Source organism: Mirounga angustirostris, unplaced genomic scaffold (genome assembly GCF_029215605.1).
Source record: "Mirounga angustirostris isolate CCGP_5_RB_7025 unplaced genomic scaffold, mMirAng1.0.hap1 SCAF_4, whole genome shotgun sequence".
Lineage (NCBI taxonomy): Eukaryota > Metazoa > Chordata > Mammalia > Carnivora > Phocidae > Mirounga > Mirounga angustirostris.
In genome coordinates this window covers 134252123-134270158 of record NW_026991712.1, presented here as the reverse complement: position 1 = coordinate 134270158, position 18036 = coordinate 134252123, and the positions used below count along the sequence as shown (strand labels likewise).

General features: G+C 38.7%; 1 long non-coding RNA gene across 1 annotated transcript in view; it reads left to right on the top strand.

Annotated features, from left to right (window-relative positions):
* The window catches only part of LOC123858329 (uncharacterized), a 268636-nt gene extending 260846 nt beyond the window's left edge, over positions 1–7790 (top strand). The window contains exon 4 of the long non-coding RNA XR_006794140.3: positions 7620–7790. This is a non-coding gene — a long non-coding RNA (uncharacterized LOC123858329). The remainder of the gene's footprint in view (positions 1–7619) is intronic.
* Positions 7791–18036: the final 10246 nt, after the last annotated feature.

Here is an 18036-nt window from a genome sequence, read left to right as displayed (position 1 = left end):
TTTGACTTCTTCTTTGCTGATTCAGATGCCTTTTATTTCTTTTTGTTGTCCAATTGCTGTGGCTAGGACTAGTACTATGTTGAATAGCACTGGTAATAGTGGACATCCCTGCCATGTTCCTGACCTTAGGGGGAAAGCTCTCAGTTTTTCCTCTTTGAGAATGGTATTTGCCGTGGGTTTTTCATAGATGGCTTTTATGATATTGAGGTATGTACCCTCTATCCTTATACTCTGAAGAGTTTCAATCAAGAAAGGATGCTGTACTTTGTCAAATGCTTTTTCTGCATCTATTGAGAGGATCATATGGTTCTTGTTCTTTCTTTTATTAATGTATTGTATCACATTGATTGATTTGCAGATGTTGAACCATCCTTGCAGCCCAGGAATAAATCCCACTTGGTCATGGTGAATAATCCTTTTAATGTACTGTTGGATCCTATGGCTAATATTTTGGTGAGAATTTTTGCATCCATGTTCATCAGGGATATTGGTCTGTAATTCTCCTTTTTGATGGGGTTTTTGTCTGGTTTTGGGATCAAGGTAATGGTGACCTCATAAAATGCGTTTGGAAGTTTTCTTTCCATTTCTATTTTTTGGAACAGTTTCAGAAGAATAGGTATTAATTCTTCTTGAAATGTTTGGTAGAATTCCCCTGGGAAGCCATCTGGCCCTGGGCTTTTGTTTTTTGGGAGATTTTTGATGACTGCTTCAATTTCCTTAGTGGTTATAGGTCTGTTCAGGTTTTCTGTTTCTTCCTGGTTCAGTTTTGGTAGTTGATACATCTCTAGGAATGCATCCATTTCTTCAAGATTATCTAATTTGCTGGCATAGAGTTGCTCATAGTATGTTCTTATAATTGTATTTCTTTGGTGTTGGTTGTGATCTCTCCTCTTTCATTCATGATTTTGTTGATTTGGGTCATTTCTCTTTTCTTTTTGATAAATCTGGCCAGGAGTTTATCAATCTCATTAATTCTTTCAAAGAACCAGCTCCTAATTTCGTTGATCTGTTCTACTGTTCTTTTGGTCTCTGTTTCATTGATTTCTGCTCAATCTTTATTATTTGCCTTCTGCTGGGTTTAGGGTTTATTTGCTGTTCTCTCTCCAGCTCCTTTAGGTGTAGGGTTAGGTTGTGTTTTTGGGACCTTTCTTGTTTCTTGAGAAAGGCTTGTATTGCTATATACTTTCCTCTTAGGACTGCCTTTGCTGCATCCCAAAGATTTTGAACAGCTATATTTTCATTTTCATTTGTTTCCATGACTTTTTAAAATTCTTCTGTAATTTCCTGGTTGACCCATTCATTTTTTAGTAGGATGCTCTTTAGCCTCCATGTATTTGAGTTCTTTCCGGCTTTCCTCTTGTGACTGAGTTCTACTTTCAAAGCGTTGTGGTCTGAAAATATGCAGGGAATGATCCCAATCTTTTGGTACTGTTTGAGACCTGATTTGTGACCTAGGATGTGTTCTATTCCAGAGAATGTTCCATGGGCACTCAGAAGAATGTGTGTTCTGTTGCTTTGTGATGGAATGTTCTGAATATATCTGTGAAGTCCATTTGGTCCAGTGTGTCATTTATCTTTTATTTTTTTTTATTTTTTTTAAAGATTTTATTTATTTATTTGAGAGAGAGAGAATGAGAGACAGAGAGCACGAGAGGGAAGAGGGTCAAAGGGAGAAGCAGACCCCCTGCAGAGCAGGGAGCCCGATGCGGGACTCGTTCCCGGGACTCCAGGATCATGACCTGAGCCGAAGGCAGTCGCTTAACCAACTGAGTCACCCAGGCGCCCCAGTGTGTCATTTAAAGTCTTTATTTCCGGGGCGCCTGGGTGGCTCAGTTGGTTAAGCGACTGCCTTCGGCTCAGGTCATGATCCTGGAGTCCCAGGATTGAGTCCCGCATTGGGCTCCCTGCTTGGCGGGGAGTCTACTTCTCCCTCTGACCCTCCCCCCTCTCATGTGCTTGCTCTCTCTCATTCTCTCTCTAATAAATAAATAAAAAAAAATCTTAAAAAAAAAAAAAAGAAAGTCTTTATTTCCTTGTTGATCTTTTGCTTAGATGATCTGTCCATTTCAGTGAGGGGGGTGTTAAAGTCCCCTACTATTATTGTATTGTTGTCAATGTGTTTCTTTGCTTTTGTTATTAATTGGCTTATATAATTGGCTGCTCGCATGTTAGGGGCATAGATATGTACAATTGTTAGATCTTCTTGTTGGATGGACCCTTTAAGTAGGATACAGTGTCCTTCCTCATCTCTTATTATAGTCTTTGGTTTAAAATCTAATCTGATATAAGGATTGCCACCCCAGCTTTCTTTTGGTGTCCATTAGCATGGTAAATAGTTTTCCACTCCCTCACTTTCCATCAGGGGAGGTGTCTTTGGGTCTAAAATGAGTCTCTTGCAGACAGCATATCGATGGGTCTTGATTTTTTATCCAATCTGATACCATGTGTCTTTTGATTGGGGCATTTAGCCCATTTACATTCAGGGTAACTATTGAAAGATATGAATTTAGTGTCATTGTATTGCCTGGAAGGTGACTGTTACTGTATATTGGCTGTGTTCCTTTCTGGTCTATGTTACTTTTAGCCTCTCTCTCTGCTTAGAGGACCCCTTTCAATATTTCTTGTAGGGCTGGTTTTGTACTGGAAATTCCTTTAGTTTTTGTTTGTCCTGGAAGCTTTTTATCTCTCCTTCTATTTTTAGTGACAGCCTAGCTGGATATAATATTCTTGGCTGCTTATTTTTTCTCATTTAGTGCTCTGAATATATCCTGCCAGTCCTTTCTGGCCTGCCAGGTCTCTGTGGATAGGTCTGTTACCAATCTAATGTTTCTACCATTGTAGGTTACAGACCTGTTGTCCTGAGCTGCTTTCAGCATTTTCTCTTTGTCTCTGAGACTTGTAAGTTTTACTATTAGATGTTGGGGTGTTGACCTATTTTTCTTGATTTTGAGAGGGGTTCTCTGTGCCTCCTGGATTTTGATGCCTGTGTCCTTCCCCAAATTAGGGAAGTTCTCTGCTATAATTTGTTCCAATATACCTTCTGCTCCTCTCTCTTTCTTCTTCTTCTGTGATCCCAATTTTTCTAATATTGTTTCATCTTATGGTATCACTAATCTCTCGAATTCTGCCCTCATGATCCAGTTGTTGTTTATCTCTTTTTCTCAGCTTCTTTATTCTCCATCATTTGGTCTTCTATATCACTGATTCTCTCTTCTGCCTCATTTATCTTAGCAGTTAGGTCCTCCATTTTTGACTGCACCTTATTAATAGCCTTTTTGGTTTTGACTTCGTTAGATTGTAGTTCTTTTATTTCTCCAGAAAGGGTTCTCTACTATCTTCCATGCTTTTTTTAAGCCCAGCTAGTGTCTTTATAATCGTCATTCTGAACTCTACTTCCGACATCTTACTAATGTCCATATTGATTAGGTCCCTGGCACTTGGTACTGCCTCTTGTTCTTTTTTTTGAGGTGATTTTTTTCTGTCTTGTCATTTTGTCCAGAGGAGAATAGATAAATGAGAGAACAAAATGCTAACAGGGTAACAATGACCCCAGAAACAAACTAAACAAATGAAGAGACCTGAAACCAGGGGAAAAGAAAGGGAAAGAAAGAAAAAAGAAAAAAAAAAGAAAATGAAAAAAAAAAAAAAGAATATGATCAAATATGATCAGATTGGTGAATAGATCAGTGCCACACACTAGATTTTGGGCATATTTTGGTCTGTTAGAAGAAACTGCCTCCCAAAATTTTAAAGAAAGAAAAGCTTATATTTGTACAAAGATAAGGGTAAATACAATGAATAGATGGAATATTATTGTAAAGATGAAAATTATAAAAGAATTTATAAAAGGAATTGATAAGATAAGAAATTGGTTGAAAAAAGAAAGAAGAGAAATTAAAAAAAAAAGGGAGTGAATGTGATCAGGCAGGAGACTAGAACAAAGCCATACTCTAGAGATTTAGGGTATATTTTGGTCTGTTAGAAGAAACTGTATCCCAAAATTTTAAAGAGAGAGCAACTTATATACATACCAAAGTAAGGTTAACTACTATGAAGGGATAGAATATGACTCTAAAAATGAAAAATAAAAAAGATTTTTTAAAAAGGGATTGATAAGATGATGGTTGAAAAAGGAAAAAAGAAAAATGAAAAAGAAAAAGAAAATTCAAAAAATTAACTTTGAAAGACTAATAAATCATGGGAAATAAAGCCATGAATTCTCTGTGCTGTATACCCCTAGCACTGGAATTCTGCTGTTCTCATTGATCGGTAAACTGGGTCTTGGCTGGCTGTTCTTGCTGATCTTCTGGGGGTGGGGCCTGTTGTCATGGTTCCCAAATGTCTTTGCTGGAGGTAGAATTGCCCTGCCCTTGCCGGGCCGGGCTAAGTAATCGGCCCAGGGTTGCTCTCAGTAGCTTTTATTCCCTGCAAGCTTTCCATACAGCTTTGGAGGACAAGAGTGAAAATGGCAGCCTCCCAATCTCCACCCTGGAGGAGCCGAGAACTCAGGGCCCCACTCCTCAGTGAGCCCCCAGAGAAAAGCAGTCAATCACTCCTGTCTCCCTGGTCTCTGGTGCACTCCGTGCTCACCTGGCCTGTGACCGCACATTTCTATCTCTGGCACATGACCCTGTCTGGAGTCTCCAAACCCAGCAGATTCCTGCGGTGAGCTCCCACACTGCTTCTCCCGGGGGGAGGAAGGGGAGTCTCCCCAGATCTGCCACTTGTTCAGTTCCTGCTGGAAGAACAGTGGCCCGACTGCACTGCGGATCATGGTTTAATGCAACCCTGAGCTGAGAGCCCACTCCTTGGCTCTGTCTCTGCGCCAGCTTCCCCACTCCAATACCTGGGAGCTCTGCCTCACTCAGGCACCCCCAGTCTTCCTGTGAGCCCCGATGGTCCTGAGACCACAGTGTCCCAGTGAGGGTTCCACCCCTGGCTTAGCCACTGGAGTGATGTCCCTCAGTGGAGCAGACTTCTAAAAGTTCCGATTTTGTGCTCTGCGGCTCTGTCACTTGCCGATAGCCTCCTCCCTCCCCCTGCGGTCTATCTTCCAGAATATCAGCTCGGATTCACTCCTCTGCATGTCCTACCTTCCAGAAAGTGGTTCGCTTTTCTTTTCAGAGAGTTGCTGCTATCTTTTCTTGGATATCCTGTTGATTTCATAGGTGTTCAGAATGGTTTGATCCCTATCTAGCTGAATTCCTGGGACCAGACGAAATTTAGGTCTCCTACTCCTCTGCCATCTTGCTCCTCCCCCTGGAAATGGAATCTATTTAACAGAGAGTGAAAATAGAGGGTTTGCAAAGAGAGCAGCTGAGGGGAGTCTTCTGAAAGATGGAGAGAAGAGACTTGGTAACTGCATCTCTAGTCCCAGTGTTTATGAGGCAGTTATGTTTTGTCTTCTGCCCTCTAGTACTCATGAGAATATCCATGACATCTTTACAACCCATAAATATGTCAGTTTCTGTTTCTGGCAGCCAAAAAGTTCCAGCTAAAACACATTCTATGTGGCCAGACCTTGTGAACAGAATATTTCTGGCCTTCATAAACCACTCCAAATTCAGTATGTATTATGGTGAGTTTTCTTATTGTTTCTAGTTAACAAGAACCCATGGAGAGAAGCCAAGAAACCTGCTCACAATTAAACAGCTGGTGAATACAGGAACTAGAATTTGGGTCCAAGACATTCTTACCCTAAAGACTATTCCACACTATGCCCAAAATCACAAATCACACTGTTGGTACTTAAAAAGGCCACAGTACTTGTTTTGCCCCGCCAGTTAGTCACTGTATGATTTTGGATATCAGTATAAAATTTTTTGGCCTCATTTTTATCATATGTAAAATGATGGGGTTTGGTCAAAGCAATGCAAATAAATAAATATACATAAATTAAAAAAAATCTATGAACATTTTTATAATACTTGGCACTTCCTTTCTTTTTATGTACTAGACCTTGCTATATTTTAGCAAGGCATGGATACCACCTGAAATATGACTGTGTAGCTTTATGCACATGTTTTAAACTTTCTGAGCATTGATTATCACATTTTTTAAGGAAAATAGCAATACAGATTACAAGATAGTTGAAAGGATTCAATAAAATAATGTAAGTGAAACTTGATTTAAATGCATGCAACATTGCATTTCCTTCCTTCCTACTTTGCTCTCTCTTCTCATTACTGTCTTTTCTTCTTCCCTCCTTTTCATACTCCTTTCTTCTAAGTGTGCTTTTTATGCAAGTTCAGGACTTATATTTCAGGAATCATTTTTAAAGGAAATGAAAGACATGTTCCAAAGAGTTTAATGGTAAGAGCCCCAAGGAAGAGTGGAAGGGCAGGAGTTACTGTCCAGTGTCATTATTTCTCCAGAGCAGTGCCAAAGGAATGGAGGAGATGAGCTAATGTGTCATTATTGCCTCTAATCTCCATGATCATTGCTTCTGGAACTGACACAAGGGCCAGATGTGTTTCAGAGAAAACATGTATATTTGGCTTTGGAAGAAGGCATCAGAGCTTTTAACAACCTCTTAAGAATGCCTGATTAACCTTAGGGAGGTGCCCAGGGGACTCCAAAAGAATTGTTCTGTGTCATTTTGCTCATAAATAGTGTTTTGGAAGAGGAGAGATGAGATGGGAGGCAGTAGGAATACAGAAGTATAAATAAAGTGTCAGAGTGGTTCATATAAAAGGTATCAATGTCAGATCAGAACTAGAGGGCTTCCTGATATGATTTCCAAGTTGTCAAGTTGGCTATGAAAGACTATGGGAGGATAATGAGAATTGCTGACACTTTTAGAACAATGATTGAAATCTCCCATTGTCCATTTAGAATAGAGCCTATCTAGAGTCAGCCTGTTTGAACTGGGAGTTTCTTAAGCAGTGCTCTTCCATTGTACAGCTCCAAGGGACATCATTTGCATTGTAATAAATGTGAATGTCACTCCTGGGGTTGTGCAGTTGTGTAGTGCAAAGCCTGACATAGCCTTTAGTCCAATGCGTCATTTGTAGGTGAGTTATATGAGACTCAGGAGAGGGCAAGTCCCAGGCCAAGGTCATATAGGGTGTAGCAGAGTTGAAGAAGAAGCCAAATTTTTCTACTTTCAACTTGGTGATCTTTCAAATAAACTTGTGACTCCTAGCCTGTGGGTTATAGTTCTCTAAATACAGTGGAATTGTTACAAAGAGTACGAGGAGTCCTATATGTGTGTGTGTTTTCTGATCAATATACACCAGAAGTACAAATATTATCATGTAGTAGTCTTTTACAATTTCTTGTATTAAAAAAGGATTCCTTATTTAAGATGAGGTTGGCAACTACTGCTCAAATCACTTTGCCTGTCAATCAAACTGCTAATGTATATATTGTTCAATTTGTTTTTTTTTAACTAAAAAGAACATAAACAATAGTTTTGAAACATGAGACCTTGAGATGTACCTACCAGAGCTTGTCTAATGAAAGAATATCCAATGAGAATCTACTATTTTGTCTTAAAAATACATTACAGTGAGATCTGACCTGTTCATGGAAAAAGCTTTAGATTCACATCTAACTCTGTCACTAACTGCATGATCTTTGAAAGTCACTTATCCTCTCTCCTCTCATTTACTTTATAGGTAATTATTGAGTGCTCACCAGCTTCCAGCAATTTTCTGTAAAGAAACAAATAAAAGAATTCATCATAATCTTAAGGATCTCACAGTCTAATGAAAGAGAGATGAGAAAACAGTTGCTACACAGCACAGTAAGTTCTATGAACATTTTGTTGACTATTGACAACGGGAGCCTATAGAAATGAAATCTACCCAGAATCTGGGGAGAGAAGGGGGTGTGAGGATATTTTTCTCAGAGGAACCCATGCTGAAACTGAATTATAAACTGAAACTCATCACCAGCAAGTGAAGAGGGAGGGCAAGTTAAACTTTCCAGATAGAAGGATTTCAAGTCTAATGGGATAGGAGAATGAAACACTATGTACTGTCTGGCTCTCAATTTCTTACCCTCAGTTCTTTGGAACCTGAAATTGATGGAGAAGCAATCTATGAACTATTTTCCATATTTTAAGAAACTTAAAATCACAAAATTTCCCACTTAAGTGCTGCCAAGGCTAACTAAAATGTCAAGTTGCTTAGCCTTTGATTTAAATCATATCAACTAAATTGACCTCTCTGTGTATGTCAGAAGTAGAATTTGAGAATTATATGTAGCATTAATTTATAATAATGGAAAATATAAACATTTTACTTAGTAAGTATAATTTGGTAGATAAATTTCTTTCAACTATAGGATGAAGGGGGGATGTAATTAAATACATGGGGGCCTAGAGTGCTGTTACATCCTTTTGAGAAGTAGGACATTTATCGAGGTGTCTGGCTTATAGATATTACTCAGGAGCCACATGTTGAATTAATACATAAACAGATATCGGTTGTAGGCAGTCTTGCTTGGGGAGTCCCTTAATTCTTTTGTTGTTCATTAGCTTTCAAATCCAAGTTTCATTTACTCCTTCCTCTCTTTGAGATTCATGAATCAAGAAACAGATACTAAACATATGTATCAAAATGTCTGGATTGCCATCTCTCTCCTAAAGCAATTATATTTATAATAAAATCAATAAGAACTCAAAGTACCAAACTAAGTTACTAGACTTCTACCTTGGATAAGGATACTAGAATATCCTTACTAGGATAAGGCTTCTATCTATTGTGAATTGTAGTTAAATTTAATGATTATTTGCTTAGATTATAAATGCCTAAGAAGTTTAAGATACAGGGCATAACTTAAAGGGATTTGCAATTAAATTAGGTACAAATAAATACAGATGAAACATTTTAAGAAGTGAAACTAGATAGTCATGGTGCCCATCCCCCCATGCCTCTCCAGTTTCCCAGTTCTCTTCAAATAGATGCAATCTTCAGTTTTGGCCATAACTCCACCAAATATATCACTTTGCCATCTATATTATAGCCTCTGTAGTACTATTTGGGTTTCTTGCTGTAAAATAGGAATAGAAATGTAATACTAACTTTGTAAGATTTCCAAGAGGATAAAATGAGGTTACATGTGTAAAATATCTAGCACACAGATCATATATTAAAACTGTTGTTTCTTGGGGGAGGCAGCAAGGAATAGTGTGGATGGCTTGAATTTGAATGGAGAACAGCTAAATGTATGCTTTCTCTCTGCTTGCTACCGGTTTTGTGATCTTAGGCAAGTTAACCTCTCAGAACTGCTTTTCCCAATGTGTCAAGTGAAAATAAAACCTATTTTCTGGAAGTTACGTGAAGATAAAAATTAATCTATGGTACATGCCTAGCACAGTGCTTGGAACATAGAAGATAATACTATACAGAAATTTTTTCTCTCCTATGCTGGACAATGAGAAACTTGGAAACAGAAGCTTTCATTGAACTATTCATCATTGTATCTTCAGTCTCCAGTATCTAGGACAAAGCTTGAAACCTAGGAAGTTCTTAATAACTATGTGTTGAGCTGAACTGAATTTTTAAAAACATCAATTTAGTTAGGCTTACTTAGTGCATAGTATATACTAATTAAATTCAAGATTTCTCAAATAAAGGTACACACAGATTAGGAACATAAGAATCTGGAAAATCAAGATCCAGAATATTAAGGGTTAAGAAACTCATGTTTTGTATCTAAATCAGAGGTTGTTCTGTGTATATATATATCATGGGTCATTAGCAGCAGAAGTTTGAGAATCTTTGTCCTAGTGCTCAGACATTATAGGACTCAGCTGTGTTCCAAATGCCTGCTGATCTCTCTCTTTGCTCCCAACTAGTAAATTCTTATTCTTCCAGTTCAGTTTCTCATGAGTGGATAATGAGGTACTTCAACTCATCTTTGGGAACAGGCCATGAAATACTTTCCTACTCAGCCTATGAATTATCTGCTCCTTGGTCATATGGCTACTTTTGATGTACAGAGGCCATACCTACCTCCCAGAGCAGGAAGCCTGGGTACAGTTGCAGCTAGAAGAGGGAAGCTGGGCATGGCAGTCAATTTAAGGGGCCTGTTCAGTATACTTCATCCCTTGACTTCCATCCTCTCACACCCTTCATTTCATAAAGTTTGTTTGTGATTATCTAAACTTGTTCAGATGCAGGAATAGTAAATGCAGTTATTACCCTGTCTGATGGGGATCTATTCATGGGATGCTTTTGTATTTCTCACCTATACCTCCTTAAAGAAGAGATGCATGGGGGCACCTGGGTGGCTCAGATGGTTGAGCATCTGCCTTCGGCTCAGGTCATGATCCCGGGGTCCTGGGGTCGAGTCCCGCATCAGGCTCCCTGCTCCTTGGGAGCCTGATTCTCCCTCTGCTTCTCTCTCTCTGTCTCTCATGAATAAATAAAAAAATCTTAAAAAAAAAAAAAGAAGAGATGCATGGACTATTCTAATGCTCTTGTTTAAAATATACAGTGCATGGGGCACCTGGGTGGCTCAATCGGTTAAGCATCTGACTCTCAATTTTGGCTCAGGTCATGATCTCAAGGTTGTGAGATTGATCCCCACATCAGGCTCTGTGCCTTCCACCTTGGGAGAAAGAGATAAGGAAGATGAGAAGTTAGCTTTGTCCTTGAGGGAAGGGGAAAGGGCACATTCAGAAAAGGCTGAGTCTAGGCCAGGTGTGGTTGCTGCAAGGCACATCTTAAGAGGAGGCTTTAAGATCCAAACTGGTCCCACTCCATTTCCTTCCTAAGAACAAGATAAGCAACTGGTAATAGGATCCAAGCAAGTTCTAGAGGGGTCATTGTCATTGCCATCAATTTGTTGCAGGCTGCATTCTGAGCAAGAATACTGAAATCAAGAAAATCTGTCTGGGGACCAAAGATATGGGGTTAAGAAAAGTACAACTGGTGCCTTTTCAATTTTTTTTTCCATTTTGCCCACTATACTCAAAAAATAAGCATTCTGATGCCTTCTTTTAAAAGATGTTTGATTTGGTTGGTCCATGTAGGTTGTCTAGAGAGAATTGAAATAGAATATGTACAAATTAAGGTGGCTAAGAATTATTCCTAACTATCCTTTTTCCTAAAAGTTTTACAGATGCTATCACTTCACATGATCCAGCAATCAAGCATACAACTTTAATGTATTTACCTTGCCCACAGTAAGAAGCTCAAAATCATACAAAACCACTTCATTCAATGGTTATGATGTCATGAAGTCCCTTTAAAGACCTTCATCCTCATCACCCATAAACTCTAGGTGATGTTAATTCTTCCTTTAGATCTATCATAATGCCATCTGACTATTATTCCTCACTGTTTCACAACCTATAAACTAAATGGTAGCTATCAACACCAGTAAGCACACCCAATATATAATAATTGAAAAGGAAAATTAAACTAGTAATGACTACCTTAATTGTTCTTGTGCTTAAAACAAAAAAGAGAGAAGGGACTAGTATTTTTCATTGCCACACATCCTATATTCCTTTAACTTTCAGACAACATTGCAGTTGGACAGGGATTTTACTTTAAGAGACGTGATCTTCATTCCTTTGGGGTCTAAGTCCTGGGTAGTCTTGCCAATATGAAACTGAGATCATTTTCTATTAACCTGCTCCATTGGGTGTGATGATACAAAGAGTTCCCCAGGAAGTCTCCCAGTTCCAGGGGTCTACCCATACATACTTCTTGCAAGCACAAAACACAGTAGAAGCCAATTACCTCTTTAGACTTAGTGTCAACAGTTTGGCTAATACTGGAACTATTTCCCAATGGTTACATCAGTAGTCTAAGAAGCTAGAAATGCCCATGTGGCAATCTCAACTGCAATTTAATCTAAGCATTACTGTGCACCTAATTGGATATGTCATTTTCTTGGGAACTAAAAACTACAGGCTAGCAGAGTTCAGTTATTGGGATGGGAAACAAAATTTAAAAGTGATTGATTCTCAGACCTATATAATTTGGCTTTGGAGGAAGCAGCATCATTTATGGGTCACTAGTTCAAATCATGTGACTTCAAAGTTACAAAGCAATTCACAGGTTGATGTCATATAGTAGGAAAGTTTTAAATAGGTCTTTCCAACATTCAGTAAAGCTAGCTGTTTTTGTTTGTTTGTTTTTGCATGATAGGCTGCTAATAATTCCAGTTATCTCAAGAGCATTAGCCATTGCCTCCCTACTTTCATGTGAAATGATGTCCTTTGGTTAGATACAAATGCTATTGTGAAGACAATAAATGCTTTGTCTTCAAAACATTTAACAAATTCATGGATGATAGTGTTCTCAAAAGCATGATGGGTAGGGAAAGCAAGTCCAGGACAAGAGTATATTCCAGTGGCAGGTGAAGTAGAAGGAGTTTGATGTAAATAAGATAGCAGCTAGTTGCTGAATCCTCTTGATTTGGGGTGCCAAATTGGGGTGGGGCTAGGGGTTGCTCTCTATCAATGGAAACTTGTATTAGTTGTGATGGTATCCAGGTTAGCCAAGATGAGGTGCCCATATAAATCTTTTGTTTTTTCTAATTTCAATTTATAATCCTAAATTAAGTTCAAATTTTGTTTATGGCTTTCCACTGGCTCGCTTTCTTTCTTTCTTTCTTTCTTTCTTTCTTTCTTTCTTTCTTTCTTTCTCTTCCTTCCTTCCTTCCTTCCTTCCTTCCTTCCTTCCTTCCTTCCTTCCTTCCTTCCTTCCTTCTTTCTTTCTTTCTTTCTTTCTTTCTTTCTTTCTTTCTTTCTTTCTTCTTTCCTTTTTTCTTTCTTTCCTTCCTTCCTTCCTTCCTTCCTTCCTTCCTTCCTTCCTTCCTTCCTTCTTTTTTTTTTAGGAAAGAGTCACTAAATGTAATAGTAAATAGAGATTATCATCTCTAGGGAACCATGCATGTGTTTTGAGTGGAAAAAAGTCACAGTAAATCCCATTTTTCTGGTTTCTAGTTCTGAATTATAGTGATGATACATATTCCTTGAGTTGTCAAAAAGAAACAATTTGGATGCCTTCAGAGGCTTAATTTAGTAAGGGTAAGAAATTATAGAAATCAGATTATAGGATTTAACAATGGAAGGAAGAAATCAAGATATGGATATGATTACCTTAGGGAAGTCTAGAAGTGGAAAGTTGAAAAATGGGGTGTTATTGAGCAAAAATGCAGGCTCAAGTTAAGACCTTTAAAAATGAGAAACAAACAATTGCATTTGTGGTCAGAGGCTAAGTAGCTGGAAAAGAAAGAATGGATCAAGAACCATGAATCGTAGTTACAGTTCTGAAATTACCTATGTGACCTTGAGCAATTTGCTGGGTGTCTCTCTGACTCACATTGGTCATTTGATAATGGTAAATTAACTGCTTTCCCCAAAGCTTATCAGAGTAATCGCATCTGGTTTGGTCCCATATAAGTTATCTATGTAATTTGGAAGGCAGTTGGGATTATTATTCTTGTTGAAGATCCTGTTGTCCTTGATAACCCCTGGAATTCTGGCCATTTAGGATTAAAGTATATAAATAGCTATGAAAAACATCTCCTTGGCTCAGAAGGTAAATAATTGGTGGCCTTTTACAAACCTTAGCTAACATCCTACATAGAAAACATCGTACTGCTGCCAGCATTGCAAAGACAGCACCATGTGGCCGAACAAAATGCATTCTGTTCTGCGTCATGCATCATCAACAAAATTGCCACTTAAGCCCTGATTCCAGAATCTTTATTGTTGGTCCTAATTTATGAAGCAAACATCAGAACACAGCTTGATTTTTCAGATGCCAAGATGAGTTGGCAGTTGCTATAATCTTGTTTTGACTTGCAAACTGATTGTATTTGAGCTTAAAGCTAGGAGGCACAAATATGAGACACCAATGTCCTGTGAAAATTCCTAGATTTATTGTTCTAGCTTTTAAACTTCTGGAAATGGGATTCTTATTAGGAAGGGATAGTTATTGGAAAGTAGCCTTGTAGAATTCTTTTTTTTTAAAATTAGTTTAACATTTGACTGAATATGTAAGTAAATAAATAAATAAAAGTACTAGCACCTGAGTGTGCATTTAATTTGACTCATTGTTCAGAATAGGAGGCTACTCTAGGGCTAGATGCTATTAGTTGTGTAGAAAATTAAGAACCTCTTTGGGTCAAACTGGCAGTATTGAGAAGGAGAATATCAGGGCATCCTTTGGATTATGTTAAGAGAAAGCAGACACCTGTAAATTGTGATTTCAGAAGTTGTTTGAGACAGCTGCTGATCTTCCAACTGTTCATGAAAAGCTGGTATAAAGTGAGACTTGAGAAACAGTCTGAGGTAAAGGAAAAGGACTCTTCAAGAATAGGGCTCCCAAGATGTCGGGATGAGGGCTGTCTGAGGAAAGCCTTAAAGTTTGATTTTAGGTACTACATTACCTCTTTATCTGGTCATTCAAGGCCTTACATATCCTTGCCTCATCTCACTTTCCCACTCTAATGCCTCATGTTTTCTTTCATGTGTGTATCATGCTTATCAGTATAGCAATAATATATACAATTCATTTAGTCTCTACTATATAGCCTGCAAGGAGCATTCCAAGTGTTACCTCAATCAATTTCTACAAGAAATCTACAAGGTAGGTATTATTATCTCTGTTTTACTGATGAGGAGAATTAAGACACGGGAAGGATAATTCATTTGCCAAAAGTCACACAGCATGTCCATGGAATGGGCAGGATTAAAAACTAAGACTAACTCCCTAGGTTACAATGGAAGATAAAAGTATTATAATATTTGTAGTAGTACTCCAAGAAACTGAGAGAATAAGGCAGCCTTGCATCAGCTTGATCAATATATGTGGTAACTTGGAGTCAGACCTCCTAGTGGGGGTAGCAGTGCATTAGTAGCAAGGCCAATGAGGTGGGGGGCGGGGGGACAAGAAACAAACCCAAAACCAACACACTAAGGTCATGCCAAGACTAGTTCACATCATTGCTCAATATAGTAAGGGAGCAGAATAGAGTAGTTTAAAGCCCTGTGTGGTAGGAGGTAGAAAGAATGTCTTCAGTTGCTACAGAGGAAACCATTTATGGCTATGGTAGACAGACCTATAGTCCCCCAAAGAGGTTAATGTCCTAATCTCTAGAATATATGAATATGTTATCTTACACAGTAAAAGTGACTTGGCAGATGTGGGTCAGTCATGAATCTCAAGACAGGGAGAGTATTCTGAATTACACAGGTGTGCTCAATGTAATTACATGAGTCCTCAACAAGAGGGAATGTGATGTGTCAATGAAAGCAGAATTGAGAGAGAGAGAGATGGACTGATTTGAAGAGCTGGCTTTGAAGATGGAAGAAGGGGCCATGAACCAGGAAATTCAGCTGGCCTCTGGAAGCTGGAAAAGATAAAGAAATGAATTCTCTCAGGCCTTCAGAAGGAACACTGCACTGCCAACACCTTGGTTTTAACCCAGTGAGACCCATTTCAGACTCCTAACCTCCATAAATGTAAGAAAATAAATTTGTATTGTGTTATGCCACAAGTCTTATGGTAATTTGTCACTGCAGCAACATAGGAAACTAATACAGTGGTCAACAAGAAGACTGTGTGAAACTCTGAGAACATTTGTCTGTGGGGTAGATATGACTAATGAGGATAGAGGGAAGGAAGAATGGGGGAAATGGCTTAATAAAAAGAGAAATTTCTGTGCCTTCCTCTAGAGTCACAGAAATGAGGTGTTGGTTCTTTGTTTGTTTTACATTCTCCTAATTCCTGAGAGAGCACTTGTTTGCTGTAGAAATCATTCAAGTGTATACTACAATTAGAAACATTTAAAGGAATGGCTTCCTGTGGGTGTATCTGATGTGTCAGAGGAAAGGTTTCCCTATGTGGCTCAGGCATGGAGTCTGAAATGATAGCTGCAATGCCTGTGGCTTCCACATACCAACATGGATGCATTTCAGAATTAGCATTGATCTTAGGAGACAGAGAAGGCTTTCCTGAATCAGTGCTAAGAGGAAACCTGAAGGATTTATAGAACAAACTAGGTCAAATGCAAGGGTCTTGGTGTAAAGGGTATTGAAAAAGAGAATGCAAAACATGGAAAGCTCAGAGCAAGAAATTGCATGTGTGAGGCTCTGCAAGTCAGTACTCTTGCTTAGTCTGACTTGATGTGCTAAGTACTAAGAAGGTGATGGTCAGTGACTAGAGATAAGCCTGAGGGTAGAGCAGGTGTTTGGATGTGAAGAGCAGCTGTCCATTGAAGCCTCTGTGTTTTAGAAGGCTCATTCTTGCTAGAAAGTAAGATTCATAATGACAGTGGCTATGTTGGTCTTATTTGTTATTAGAGTCTTAGTGCATTGTACAGTTGTTGAAACATAGTGCAGTTCAGTAAATATTTGCTAAGATGAAAGTAAAGGATAAAGAAAGAGAGTGTGGAAGGGAACAAAGAGGAGGAAAGAGAGGGAGTGAGGGGAAAGAAGGAGGGAGGGAAGCTAGGGAAGGGACAGGGCAAGGACAGATTCCAGCAAATGAAGCCCTGTAAAAATGGTAGCAGGAAGCACTTGCTGCGTGCTTTTGTCTCTGCCCTACATTTCTAGGGCTCAGTTTTATTAATCTGCTTTGTACAAAGAGCATTGAATATAGACTCCCAAGTTACAGTCCTAGCAAATTCTGTGGCCTATAAAGGGGGTACTGACCTTATTTCTCAGTGTTCTAGTACAAAGGGTAATGCCTCTGAAAAGAGTGTTGATTTACCTCCTTACTCTTCCCCACCTTCTAAAGCTTCAGTATTTTCACTGATGCTGATAGCATTTACTGTGATGGATACAAAGGACAAAACAATGTATGGGGCTAGATGGGGAAGACTTGTAGATACACAATAGGATCAGCTGGGATCCTATCTAATCTCTTTGCTCAGGAAAGTCTAGTTCTGCACTCCCATCAGGAAAGCTACAGAATGTGTGATTATCCCCAGCTTTGAACAGATGTGTGGTTAGTAAGTTTCTGGATTTGGTGTTTTATTTGGAGGACTTTGGTTGATACTGACACATACCATATGGCTGACTTTTGATGCATGTCTGAGATACTTGTCCTATCATAATGCCTGGTTGAATGAATGAAATGGAATGAACAGGATTTTAGAAACTTGAGACTTGAAATTAGATACTTCAGTCACCATAGTACCTGTGTAGGAAAGTGTTAACTCAGCAGGCCTGGGTTGCTCAAATTCTGCAAATTCCCCAAAAAAGGCTGTTTTCAGGATTGGGTCTTGGCTAGTCCATGGGAGCTGAGCTCTGAACCTTTAAAATGTCTGCCTGATAAGTGTTTTTATATGCTTGAGGTTTTGGGACATGCTGTGACAGTTTGACCAGAGAGTTTATGTTAACAAAGTGATTAATGGTGAACACCTGTTTTTGCTTTGGGGGGTCTGGAGTATGAGTAGCTGAGCTAGTCATGCAGGTGCTACCTGCTTAAGTGGCTAACTAAACCCCAGTAAAAATTCTGGATTCAAGGAAGGGTGAGTTTCCATGGTTGGTGCTGTTTTACCTGTATTGTCATGCATCATTGCTGGGAGAATTAAGTGCATCCTGGTGTGACTACTAGGAGGCAACACTTGGAAGCTTGTGGCTAGCTTTTCCCAAACTTTGCCTCCTATGCCTTTTTCCTTTGCTGATTTTATCTGTATCCTTTCAGAGTAATAAACCATAACCATGAGTATAACCATGAGTATATCATCTTCTGAGTCTTAGGATTCCTCCTAGTGATTTATCAAGTCTGAAGGTCATCTGATAGACCCCTGACACAGTACTTTTATCCAAAATGTAACAAAAGTTTTTAGATAGCATGTAGTATAGTGCCAAAAGTATAGAAATCAGAAAGGGTGTTTATTCCTCATTCAGAAATATTAAATAATAAATGTATTAATGTTTTCCCAGAATGAATTAATGTATCTCTATGTAGTAAAGATGCAAAATATATTTTCTTAATGGTTGGCACTAGAATTCCTTTTAGAAGATAGCCCTCTTTGTTAAGAGAAGGTCTTGAAAGCTGTTTGGGATACAAAGGTGACTGAGTATATGAGTATAAAGGCAATGAATATAAAGAG